This window comes from Eschrichtius robustus, chromosome 16, assembly GCF_028021215.1.
Source record: "Eschrichtius robustus isolate mEscRob2 chromosome 16, mEscRob2.pri, whole genome shotgun sequence".
NCBI lineage: Eukaryota > Metazoa > Chordata > Mammalia > Artiodactyla > Eschrichtiidae > Eschrichtius > Eschrichtius robustus.
This window is the reverse complement of record NC_090839.1, coordinates 61,610,909-61,622,684: the sequence shown is the minus strand read 5'-3', so window position 1 is coordinate 61,622,684 and position 11,776 is coordinate 61,610,909. Positions and strand designations below refer to the sequence as shown.

At 44.9% G+C, this 11,776-nt stretch overlaps 1 pseudogene; it reads left to right on the top strand.

The window, feature by feature from the left end:
- LOC137750560 (NADH dehydrogenase [ubiquinone] 1 alpha subcomplex subunit 1 pseudogene) lies at positions 1-213 on the top strand (annotated as a pseudogene).
- The last annotated feature ends 11,563 nt before the right edge of the window (positions 214-11,776 follow it).

The following is an 11,776-nucleotide window of genomic DNA, read 5'->3' as shown; positions in this document are numbered from 1 at the left end:
ATGTGGTTCGAGATTCTCCCTGGGGTTGCTGTCATGGCCGCATGCTTGTTCATCCTGGGAATGGCCACTGCACGCATCCACAGGTTCACTAATGGGGGCAAGGAAAAAAGGGTTGCCCATTATTCATATCAGTGGAACTTGGTGGAAAGAGATAGGCGCATCTCTGGAGCTGATCGTTACTATGTGCCAAAGGGTTTGGAGAACATTGACTAAGGAAGCATTTTCCTGATTGATGAAAAATAACTCAGTTATGCTCATCTACCGCTGCTAGAAGGTTATGCAGTGTATTGTGTAGCACGCAGTGTATTTTGTACTGTGTAATAAAAATAAAACAAAAAAGTAAAATAAATAAATAAATAAATAATTTAAAAAGCCAGTTACATAAATCTGGAGCTTGGGATGAACACACACACACAACTATATGTAAGACAGATACCCAACAAGGACCTACTGTATAGCACAGGGAACTCTACTCAATATTCTGTGATAACCTATATGAGAAAAGAATCTAAAAAAGAATGAATATATGTATATGTATAACTGAATCACTTGGCTGTACACCTGAAACGAACACAACATTGTAAATCAACTATACACCAGTAAAATTAAAATAAAAAAATTTAAAAAACCAGTTACGATGCCATACATACTGTATAATATTAGTTAAGTAACAGAAAACACAAAAAATTATATGTTTTCTCAGGATATGTGCACATTATGTAAATACACAGAAAAAAATCTGGAAAGATGCCTTCTCAGGATAGGGGCTGGGATGAAGATAGGTTTGAGAGGACTTTGTTTTAATTTTTAAAGGGCTGCAACATATATCACTTCTATGGTTAGAAATTTATTTAAATATGAAAGTGCACAGGGGCTTACACTGGTCAAATGTGGGACAATATGAGCCTTTAAATGAATATTTATTGGCAAGAATAAAACATGACACATTGAATAAAAGCAATCTATGTAAACAGGTACTCAAAACAAATGTCTTAGTCCATTGAAACTGCTATACAGCATACCATAGAGTAGGTGGTTTATAAACAACAGAAATGCTCACAATTCTGGAGGCTGGAAGTCTGCGTTCAGAGTACCAGCGTGGTCAGGTTGTGGTGAAGGCCCTCTTGGGGTGACACAAACATTCAGGACAGTGCTTGTACATGAATGTTCATAAATCACTATTCATAGTAGCAAAAAGAAACAACCTAATGTCCATCAACTGAAAAATGGATAAATAAAATGTGGTCTATCCATACAGGGGGAAATTAGCCAGCCTTAAAATGGAAGGAGTATTGATACATGTTACAGCGTGGATGGACATTGAAAATATGAGGCTCAGTGAAATGTGCCAGACACAAAAGACCACACACGTACTGCATGATTCCACGTATAATGAAACATCCAGAAAAGGCAAATCCATAGAGATGATAAGCAGACTAGTGGTTGCCAGGGGCTGGGGAGAGGGAAAAATGGGGAGTGACTGCTTAATGGGTGCGGGGTCTCCTTTGGGAGTGATGAAAATGGCTTGAAACTAGATAGGGGGGGTGGTTGTACAACACTGTAAATGTACTAAATGCCACTGAATTGTTCACTTTAGAATGGTGAATTTTATGTGAATTTTATTTCAGTTAAAAAATCCATGAGTTCATAATGATACTAAAATACTTTTTAAAAGGGTGGTAGATGGAAAACTGCAGTGAGAAACTGTAGAAGGAAGGATGAATAGAAATAGAAAATCACTCTTTAAAGTCACCTTAATGCTGACTGAACCAGATAAGAATCATCAATGGATGTTAAACCCTTGGGAAAAAGACAGTTGAGGTACAAGATAGTCACACAGGCCACACTGACCTGACCACACTGCCGCCCTCATCGCAGACTTCCAGCCTCCAGAACCGTGAGAAATAAATTTCTGTTGTTTATAAGCTGCCCAGGCTGTAGTATACGGTTATAGCAGACTGAATGAACTAAGATATAATCTACATACTGTCAAATTCACTATTTTAAAGTGTACAAATGGGTGGATTTTGTATATTCACAACATTGTACAGCCATCACCACTGTCTAATTCCAGAATATGTTCATCACCCCCAAAACAAACACTGTGCCCATCAGCATCCTCCTGTAACTGAAAGTGGGGTCCCGCTGCTCGCTGCTCAAAAGCCAATAAAGAGGCAAAGTTGGTGGAAAGTAAAGTTTGCTTTATTTTGGAGGCCGGCAACTGGGGGGAGGGGCAGACTGCTGTCCGAAGGCCAACTCCCCCTCACTGACAACCAGTGGGCAAGAGCTTTTATAGGCAGAGGGAGGGGGCTACATGCAGAAACAGCACAGGCAGCTCTGACAGTCATCTTGAAATTGGTCATTGGTGGTCTGACCAGCACCATATTGATTGTTTTAGGTACAGTTAACCTTCAGTTCCCGGGTCGGTTTGTTCCCATATCCTTGAGGCCAGTTCTCGGAATTGTGGCAGCTTGTATCATGGCTACAGCCTGGTCATCATGTAGTTAACTTCTTCCACCTGATGGGCGTTTCAGTATCTATAAGACAGCTCACAGGATATGGCTCAGAATATTATCTATAGACCTTGAGAGGGAACTAAGGGCTTACTGACTTTGCTTACTGACTAAACTATTATCGTTTTGTCCTGTTTGACTGCTTTTCTTTGCTTCTACATTCTCTCACTTCTCTGATTAAACTTATTCTTTGGCTAAAGTTTTTCCACAGACAAAAGGCAGGAGGATATGGGGGAGGGGGAAGGACCATAGTGTCCTGTTTCGTTTCACTCCCCATTGCCCTCTCCCATGGCAAATGCCAAACCACTTTCTGTCTGTGGATTTGCCTCTTTGGGGTATTTCATATAAATGGAATCCTACAAAATGCACTCTTTTGTGTTTGGCTTCTTTCACTGAGCATGTTTTCAAGGTTTACCCATGTTGTAGCATGTATTAGTACTTCATTCCTTTTTTTTTTGAGATGTCTTATCAATTGTCAAATTAATTTATTCTAAGTTGCCAGTGTAATTTTTTAAAACATGAGTTGGTAAACTCCAATCTGATTAAACATATGTCTGTGGCTGAGAATACTTTTTTAATTGAAGTATAGTTGATGTACAATTTTATATGTTATAAGTGTATGGTATAGTGATTCACAATTTTTAAAGGTTATACTCCATTTGTAGTTATTATAAGTACTTTATTCCTTTTTAATGGCAAAATACCATTCCATGGTATGGAGAGACCACATTTATTTATTCATTCATTAGTGGATGGACATTTGGGTTGTTTCTACTTTTTGGCTGTTATAAATAATGTTGCTATGAACGTTCATGTAAAGTTTTTGTGTGGACATACATTTTCATGTCTCTTGGCTACCTACCTAGGAATGGAATTGCTGGGTCTTTTGGTGACTATGTTTAATCTTTTAAGGAACAGTCAAACTGTTTTCCAAAGTGGCTGCATAATTTTATATTCCAGCTCCAGCTGAGTGTGAAGGTTCCAGTTTCCTGGAGTTTAGTCTTATTGGGAAACTCTTGGAACCAGTGTAAAACACATGCCTCTGAGTTGTCTCACCCAAAGGGTGAGGGTGCTGGGGCATTTATACACCAAATCCCACAGTCATTGGTTAGGGCTGCTAATTTCTTGGCTTTTCTGGTTGGCTGTGGGTGAGCAGAGTGACCCTAGAGAAAGCCTCTGGTGCTGCCTATTAGATGTTGGGCCTGGATGCGTGGAATAAAGGGACTCGGTGAAGTATCTCTGCTGCTGTTCTTATGAATTGTTTAAGGATAACCCAGCCAATTCTCATATCTCCCACAGCCTGCTGTGGCCCTCACAGAACTGCAGATGCCCTTTTAATTGTGTTAAAATCACACAATTTAGGGTCTGTAGTGATCTGAAAAGCATCCTCCAAAAATTCATATCCACCTGAAACCTCCGAATGTGACCTTATTTGGAAATACGGTCTCTGTAGACGTAATCATCTTGGATTTAGGGTGGACCCTGAATCCAATGACAAGTGTCCTTACAAAAAGAGGACTTCCCTGGTGGTCCAGTGGTAAAGAATCCGCCTTCCAATGCAGGGGCGCAGGTTTGATCCCTGGTCAGGGAACTAAGATCCCACATACTGCGGGGCAACTAAGCCCGTGTGCCACAAAACTACAGAGCCCACGCGCTCTAGAGCCTTTGCGCCACAACTAGAGAGAGAAAACCCGCACGCCACAACTAGAGAGAAGCCTGAGTGCCCCAACGAAAGCCTGTGCACCACAACGAAAAGATCCCACATGCCTCAACGAAGATCCCGTGAGCCTGCAACTAAGACCTGATGCAACCAAAATAAATAAATAAAAAGAGGAGAGGATGCAGAGAGAAGAAGGTGATTGAAGACAGAGGCAGAGATTGGAGTGACCAGTCTACAAGCCAGGGGACACCAAAGATTGCTGGCCACACCAGGAGCCGGGAGAGAGGCAGGGGACAGATCGTCCCTCAGAGTCTCTTGCAGGAATCAACCTTTCTGACATCTTGATCTTAGACCTCTGCTGTCCAGAACTGTGAGAGAAGAAATTGCTGTTGTTGAAGCCCCCTAGTTTGTGGTACCCAGTTAGGAAGCTAACGGGTGGTCTCAGCTGGTTGGTGCCTCAAGGCTCTAGTGTCCCCTGGGCTCCGAAGGCCAGTTCCCAGCCCGGTTTCCACCTCCACGATCAGCTCCTTCTGAAGTTCACAGTCTAAATGCTCCCTGCTCAGATAGGCCTTCTCCCCACCGCCCCATCCTGTGTTGCCCCCTACCATCTGTGCAAGGATCTCTATCGCACACCTGTTTTATTTTCTTCCTAGGTCCGTGGCTCTCCAGAACGACCTGTTATTTAATTTCTCCGTGTTTATCATCTGTCTCTTGCACTAGCATGTAAGATGCATGACAGCAGGGCCTTGCCTGCCTGGTTCACTGTTATCCTGAGCACCTGTGATAGGGGACTCTTTGCAGAAAGAACGAGAGGCTGGAGACCTTCGGAGTGCCTCTGGAGGCGCTACTGCCCCAGATGTCATGGGGAAGATGTAACTTCAGAGAAGCTGGCCCTTGACACCCCACCCACTCGCTGTGCATGGTGGGCAGAAGAGGTTTTGCTGAAACACTTAGACCAGGATCAAAATGTTCTCTTTTGAGATGAGCTTAAGAAGTCACCCTGTTCTTTCCTGTGTCTGGCTTTGGGAGAATAATGAATATTTCCAAGTGTCACAAGCCTGCTCTGTTTTCCTTCTTCCCAGATTACCCCAGGACCCAGGATGCTGGTGGAAGACTTTGAATGGCATCTTCTCTTCCTGGTGAGGCTCCCTCCCTCTTCTTATTATGGCTGTCTCCTAGCAAGGTGTCCGATTGCTGCATCTGAGCACTTATTGTAGGGTAGCAGTGGAGTCACCAGGATCCAGATAGTGGGGTACATCCTCTGAATAGCAGAAGCAGTGTGGGGGGAGGCACAGGGGAGGCTAATGCACCATCTCCCCAGGGAAGGATTAGCTACTTTGATTGATTTATTTATTTTTAAAATTATTTTTAAGCTGCTTTTCAACTGTCTCTGCCCAACGGCTTCTTTGGGTCTCCCCTCTGATTTCTATTCAATTTTATTTAAAATATGTCTCTTTTCTTCAAGCTTGGGCAGGGATTGATCTTTGCTAGCTGAGTAAGGGACAGTAACTCCGGAATGCGAAGCCATGTCCTGTTTAGTAATTCCTGGACGAATGGAGGCTGTGCCAGGCATCTCATATGTTTTATCGCTTTTAGTTCCCACAACAACCCTATGAGTGAAGTATTGTTCCCATTTTATAGATGAGGTCAGACAGGTTAAGTCATGTGCCCAACATCCTTTCCTTCCCTTTTCTTTTCTTTCCCTCCTGTTCCGTCCTTCTTTTCTTAAAACATGAAAAAATTAATAAACTTTATTTTTTAGAGCAGTTTTAGGTTCATAGCAAAATTGGATGTTAAGTACAGAGATTTATATCCAATATATCCCCTGCAAACTGCCCTGCCCCCAATCTGAAGCCCCAGGAACCTCTCCAGCTGAGCTGTAGTTACCTGTTTCTCCGAGTGCCTTGAAATCCACCATGCAGGTGGGCAATCGTGGTCTCGACACTCAGGAAAGTGGTGACTTGATGGATGCCCATGGTTCCTCTCATAGAGATGATTTCTTGTTTGTTCCTGAGAGTCCTCTGGGGGTCATGGCTGTATTGAGTAAGAACTTCCTAGAACACATTGTGGTTTGAAATGCTGGACTTGGTAGATGGGGAATAGGCTGGGAGAGGGAGAAAAGCACCGAATTGGGCCCAGGAGGGACGCTGGGCAGCTTAAGGGAGACATGGGTTGAGAGTCTGGGCTCTGGACTCTAGTAGACCTGGGACTGGCCCCCAACTGTGAGACTTTGGGTGACCTCTCTGAGTGTTGGCTTCTTTCTGGGTGAACCAGGATAGGCTGGTCCACTGCCTTCTCCCCTGCAATGTGCCCCCATCCTATGTAGGCACTCCCCCCAGAACAGGAATGGGGACTCTTGTTGGAGAGTCAGAATGCAGATGGCCACTTTCATTCTGCTCCCAGCCTTTGTGATCTTTTTTTTTTTTCTCTCTCCAACTCAGAATTTCTCTTTTTTAGCTGACGATACTCCGGGAGGCTTCAGATCCTACAAAGGCACTTTGATCATATGGCTCATCGTCAGCTCCCTTTATCTTGGGAACATCTGGCGAACCAAATCTAATCAATACAGAGCGGCAGAGGGCTCACGGAAGGTCCACATCTTCCCGGGTCTCCTTCAAGAGCACTGAGTCACGATGAGGCTGCCTTGCCTGAGAACTCACACCTGTCTGGACATACCCAGCAGTGCAGAACACAGCACCCATGGGTCGGGGGCCTGCTGCAGGCTCACACACGACATCTCCAATTCTCCAGGCCATAACCCTAAACCTAACCCTAATCCTAACTCTGACCCGGACCCTAAACCTAACCCTAACCCATAACCTAACCCTAACCCATACCCGTACCTGTACCCGTACCCTAACCCGTACCCTAAACCGTACCTTAACCTTAACCCCAACCCATACCCTAACTGGAAACCGTACCCTAAACCTAACCCTAACCCTAAACCTAACCCATACCATAAGCCGTACACTAACCTGTACCGTAAGCCGTACACTAAACCTAACCCTAACCCTAACCCATACCCTAAGCTGTACCCTAACCCATACCCTTAGCCGTACCCTAACCCTAACCCTAACCTTAACCCATACCCTAAACCTTACACTTACTAGTAACATAAGCCTTACCCTAAACCTAGCCCTAACCCTAACCCTAAACTTAACCCTAAACCTAACCCTAACCCTAACCCCTACCCTAACCCTAACCCTAACCATAACCCTAACACTTACCCTAATGGTAACCCGTCCCCTAAACCTAATCCGTACCCTAAACCTTGACCTAACTCTAACCCATACCCTAAGCCGTAACCTAAACATAACCCTAACCCCTACCCTAACCCTGACCCGAATGCTAACCCTAATACTTACCCTAACCCTATCTCTAACACTAAACCTAACCCATACCCTAAGCCGTACCCCAACCCATACCCTAATCTGTACCCTAACACTAACCCTAACCCTAACACATAACCTAAGCCGTACCCTTACTCGTAACCTAAGCTGTATCCTAATTCTAGCTCTAACTCTAACCCTAACCCTAACCCTAAACCTAACCCTAAACCCTACCTTAACCGTAACCCATAACCTAACACTAATCCGTACCCAAAACCTAACCCTAACCCCAACCGAAACCCATGCCCTAACCCTAACCCATACCCTAACCCTAATCGGTACCCTAATCCTTACCCTAACCCTAACCTTAACTCTAACCGTAACCCTAACCATACCCTAAGCCGTACCCTTACTCGTAACCTAAGCCGTACCCTAACTGTAGCCCTAACCCTAACCCTAAGCCTAACACTAACACTAACACCTAATCTAACCCACACCCATACCCTAATACTAATCTGTATCCTAACCCTAACCCTAACCCTAACCGTAACTCTAACCCTAAACCTAACTGGTACCCTAAGCCGTACCCTAACCCGTACCCTAAGCTGTACATTAACCCTAACCCATACCCTAACACTAACCCATACCTTAGCCCTAACCCTAACCCTAACCCTAACCCTAATCTGTACACTAATCCTTACCCTAAACCTCACTCTAACCTTAACCGTAACACATACCCTAAGCCGTACTCCAACCCATACCCTAAGCCGTACCCTAACCCTAACCCTAACCTTAATCCATACACTAAGCCATACCCTAACCCTAACCCTAACCGTAACCCCCACCCTAATTGTACCCTGTCCCCTAAACCTAATCCGTACCATAAACCTTATCCTGATCCTAACCCTAAACCTAACACTAACCCATACCCTAAGCCGTACCTTTACTCGTAACTTAAGTCGTACCCTAACCGTAGCCCTAACCCTAACCCTAACCCTAACCCTAACACCTAACCTAACCCTCACACATACCCTAACACTAATCCGTATACTAACCCTAACCCTAACCCTAACCCTAACCGTAACTCTAACCCTAAACCTAACCGGTACCCTAAGCCATACCCTAAACCGTACCCTAAGCCGTACCCTAACCCTAACCCTAACAATGACCCTAACCATAACCCTTCCCATACACCTAATCCGTACCCTAAACCTTACCCTAACCCTAACCCTAACTTTAACCCATACCCTAAGACGTACACTTACCCATACCCTAAGCTGTACCATAAACCTAACCCAAACCCTAACCCTAACCCCTACCCTAACACTTACCCATACCCTAACACTAATCCGTATCAAAATCCTTGCCCAATTCCTAACCCTAACTCTAACCCTAACACTAACACATACCCTAAGCAGTACCCCAACCCGTACCCTAAGCTGTACCGTTATCCCAAACCTAGCCCTAACCCATAACCTAACCTTTACACTTACTCATAACCTAAGCTGTACCCTAAACCTAGCACTAACCCTAACCTAACATTAACCCTAACCGTAACCCTAACCCCTACCCTAACCCTCACCCGTACCCTAACCCAAATCCATACCCTAAACCTAACCCTAACCCTAACCCATAAACTAAGCCATACCCCAACCCATACCCTACGCCGTACCGTAACCCTAAACCTAGACCTAACCCATTACCTAACACTTGGACTAATTTGTAACCTAAGCCGTACCCTAACCCTAGCCCTAACCCTAACCCTAACCCTAACCCATACCCTAAGCAATACCCTAACACTAAACCTAACCGTAACCACCACCCTAACAGTAACCCGTACCCTAAACTTAATCCGTACCCTAAACTTTACCCTAACCCTAAACCTAACCCTAACCAATACTCTAAGACGTACCCTTACCCATACCCTAAGCTGTACCATAAACCTAACCCTAACCCTAACCACTACCCTAAACCCAACCCGTACCCTAAAGCTAATCTGCACCCTAATCCTTACCCTAACCCTAACTCTAACTCTAAACCTAACCCTAAACCATACCCTAAGCCGTACCCCAACCCGTACCCTAAGCCGTAACCTAACCCTAACCCTAAACCTAACACTAACCCATACCCTAAGCCTTACACTTACTTGTAACCTAAGCCGTACCCTAAACTTAACCCTAACCCTAACCCTAATCTTAACCCTAACCCTAACCCGTACCCTAAACCTCACCCATACCCTAACCCTAATCCGTACCCTAAACCTAACCCTAAACCTAACCGTAACTCTAACCCTAAACCTAACCTGTACCCTTAGCTCTAACCTAACCCGTACCCTAAGCCATACCCTAACCCTAAACCATACCCAAAGTCGTATCCTTACCCAGACCGTAATCTGCTCCCTAACCCTATCCCTAACCCTAACCCTACCCCTACCCTACCCCTAACCCGTACCCTAAACCTAATCCGTACCCTTATTCTTGCCCTAACCCTAATCTTAATTTTAACCCTAACCCTAACCCATAACCTAAGCTGTACCCCGAGCCGTACCATAACCCTAAACCTAGACCTAACCCATTACCTAAACCTTACACTTGTAACCTAAGCCGTACCCTAACCCCAACCCTAAAATTAAACCTAACCCTAACACTAACACGAACTTGAACCCTAACACTAACCCATACCCTAAGCCGTACCCTAACCCTAACCCTAACCCTAACCCTAACCCATACCCTAAGCCGTACCCTTACCTATAACCTAAGCTGTACCCTACTCCTAACCCTAACCCTACCACTATCCTAACCCTAACCTGTACCCTAACCCTAATCCGTACCCGAATCTTGACCCTAACCCAAACCCTAACTCTAACCCTAACCCATAACCCATAAGCTAAGCCGTACCCCAACCCATACACGAAGACGTACCCTAACCCTGACCCTAAACCTAACCCATACCCTAAGACTTACACTTATTCGTAACCTAAGCCGTTCCCTAAACCTAGCCCTAACCCTAACCCGAACCTTAAACCTAACCCTAACCCTAACTCCTACCATAACCCTCACCCATACACTAACACTAATCCGTACCCTAAGCCTAACACTAACCCTAACCGTAACTCTAACCCTAAACCTAACCTGTACTCTTAGCCGTACCCTAATACGTACCCTAAGCCGTACCCTAACCCTAAACCATACCCTAATGTGTACTCTTACGCATACCCTAATCCGTTCCCTAACCCTAACCCTAACCCAAAACGAACACTTACCCTAACACTTACCCATACCCTAAACCTAATCCGTACCCTAATCCTTGCCCTAACCCTAACCCGAATGCTAACCCTAACCCTAACCCATAACCTAAGCCGTACCCCAACCTGTACCCTAAGCTGTACCCTAACCTTCACCCTAACACTAACCCATACACTAAGTCTTACCCTTACTCGTAACCTCAGCCGTACCCAAAACCTAGCCCGAACCCTAACCCTAACCTTAACCCTAACCGTAACCCTAACCCCTACCCTAACACTCAGCCATACCCTAACCCTAATCCGTACCCTAAACCTAACACTAACCCTAACCGTAACTCTAACCATAAACCTAACCTGTACTCTTAGCCGTACCGTAACATGTACCCTAAGCCGTACCCTAACCCTAACCCATACCCTAAGGCTTACCCTTACCCATACCCTAATCCATTCCCTAACCCTAACCCTAATCCAAAACGAACCCCTACCCTAACCCTAACCAGTACCCTAAACCTAATCCGTACCCTAATCCTTGCCCTAACCCTAACGCGAATCCTAACCATAACGCTAACCCATAAACTAAACAGTACCCCAACCCGTACCCTAAGCCATACAGTACTCCTAAACCTAGACCTAACCCATTACCTAACCCTTACACTAACTTGTAACATAAGTCGTACCCTAACCCTAACCCTAACCCAAATCCTAACCCTAAATCTAACCCATAACCTAATCCGTACCCCAAACTGTACCCTAAGCCATACCCTAAACCTAACCCTAACCCTAACCCATACACTAAGCCTTACACTTACTCGTAACCTAAGCCGTACCCTAACCCTAACCCATACCATAAGGCGTACCCTTACCCATACCCTAATCCATTCCCTAACCCTAACCCTAACCCAAAAAGAACCCCAACCCTAACCCTAACCCACACCCTAAACCTAATCCGTTCCCTAATCCTTGCCCTAAACCTAACCCGAATCCTAACCCTAACCCTAACCCATAACCTAAGCCGTAACCCAAACTGTAC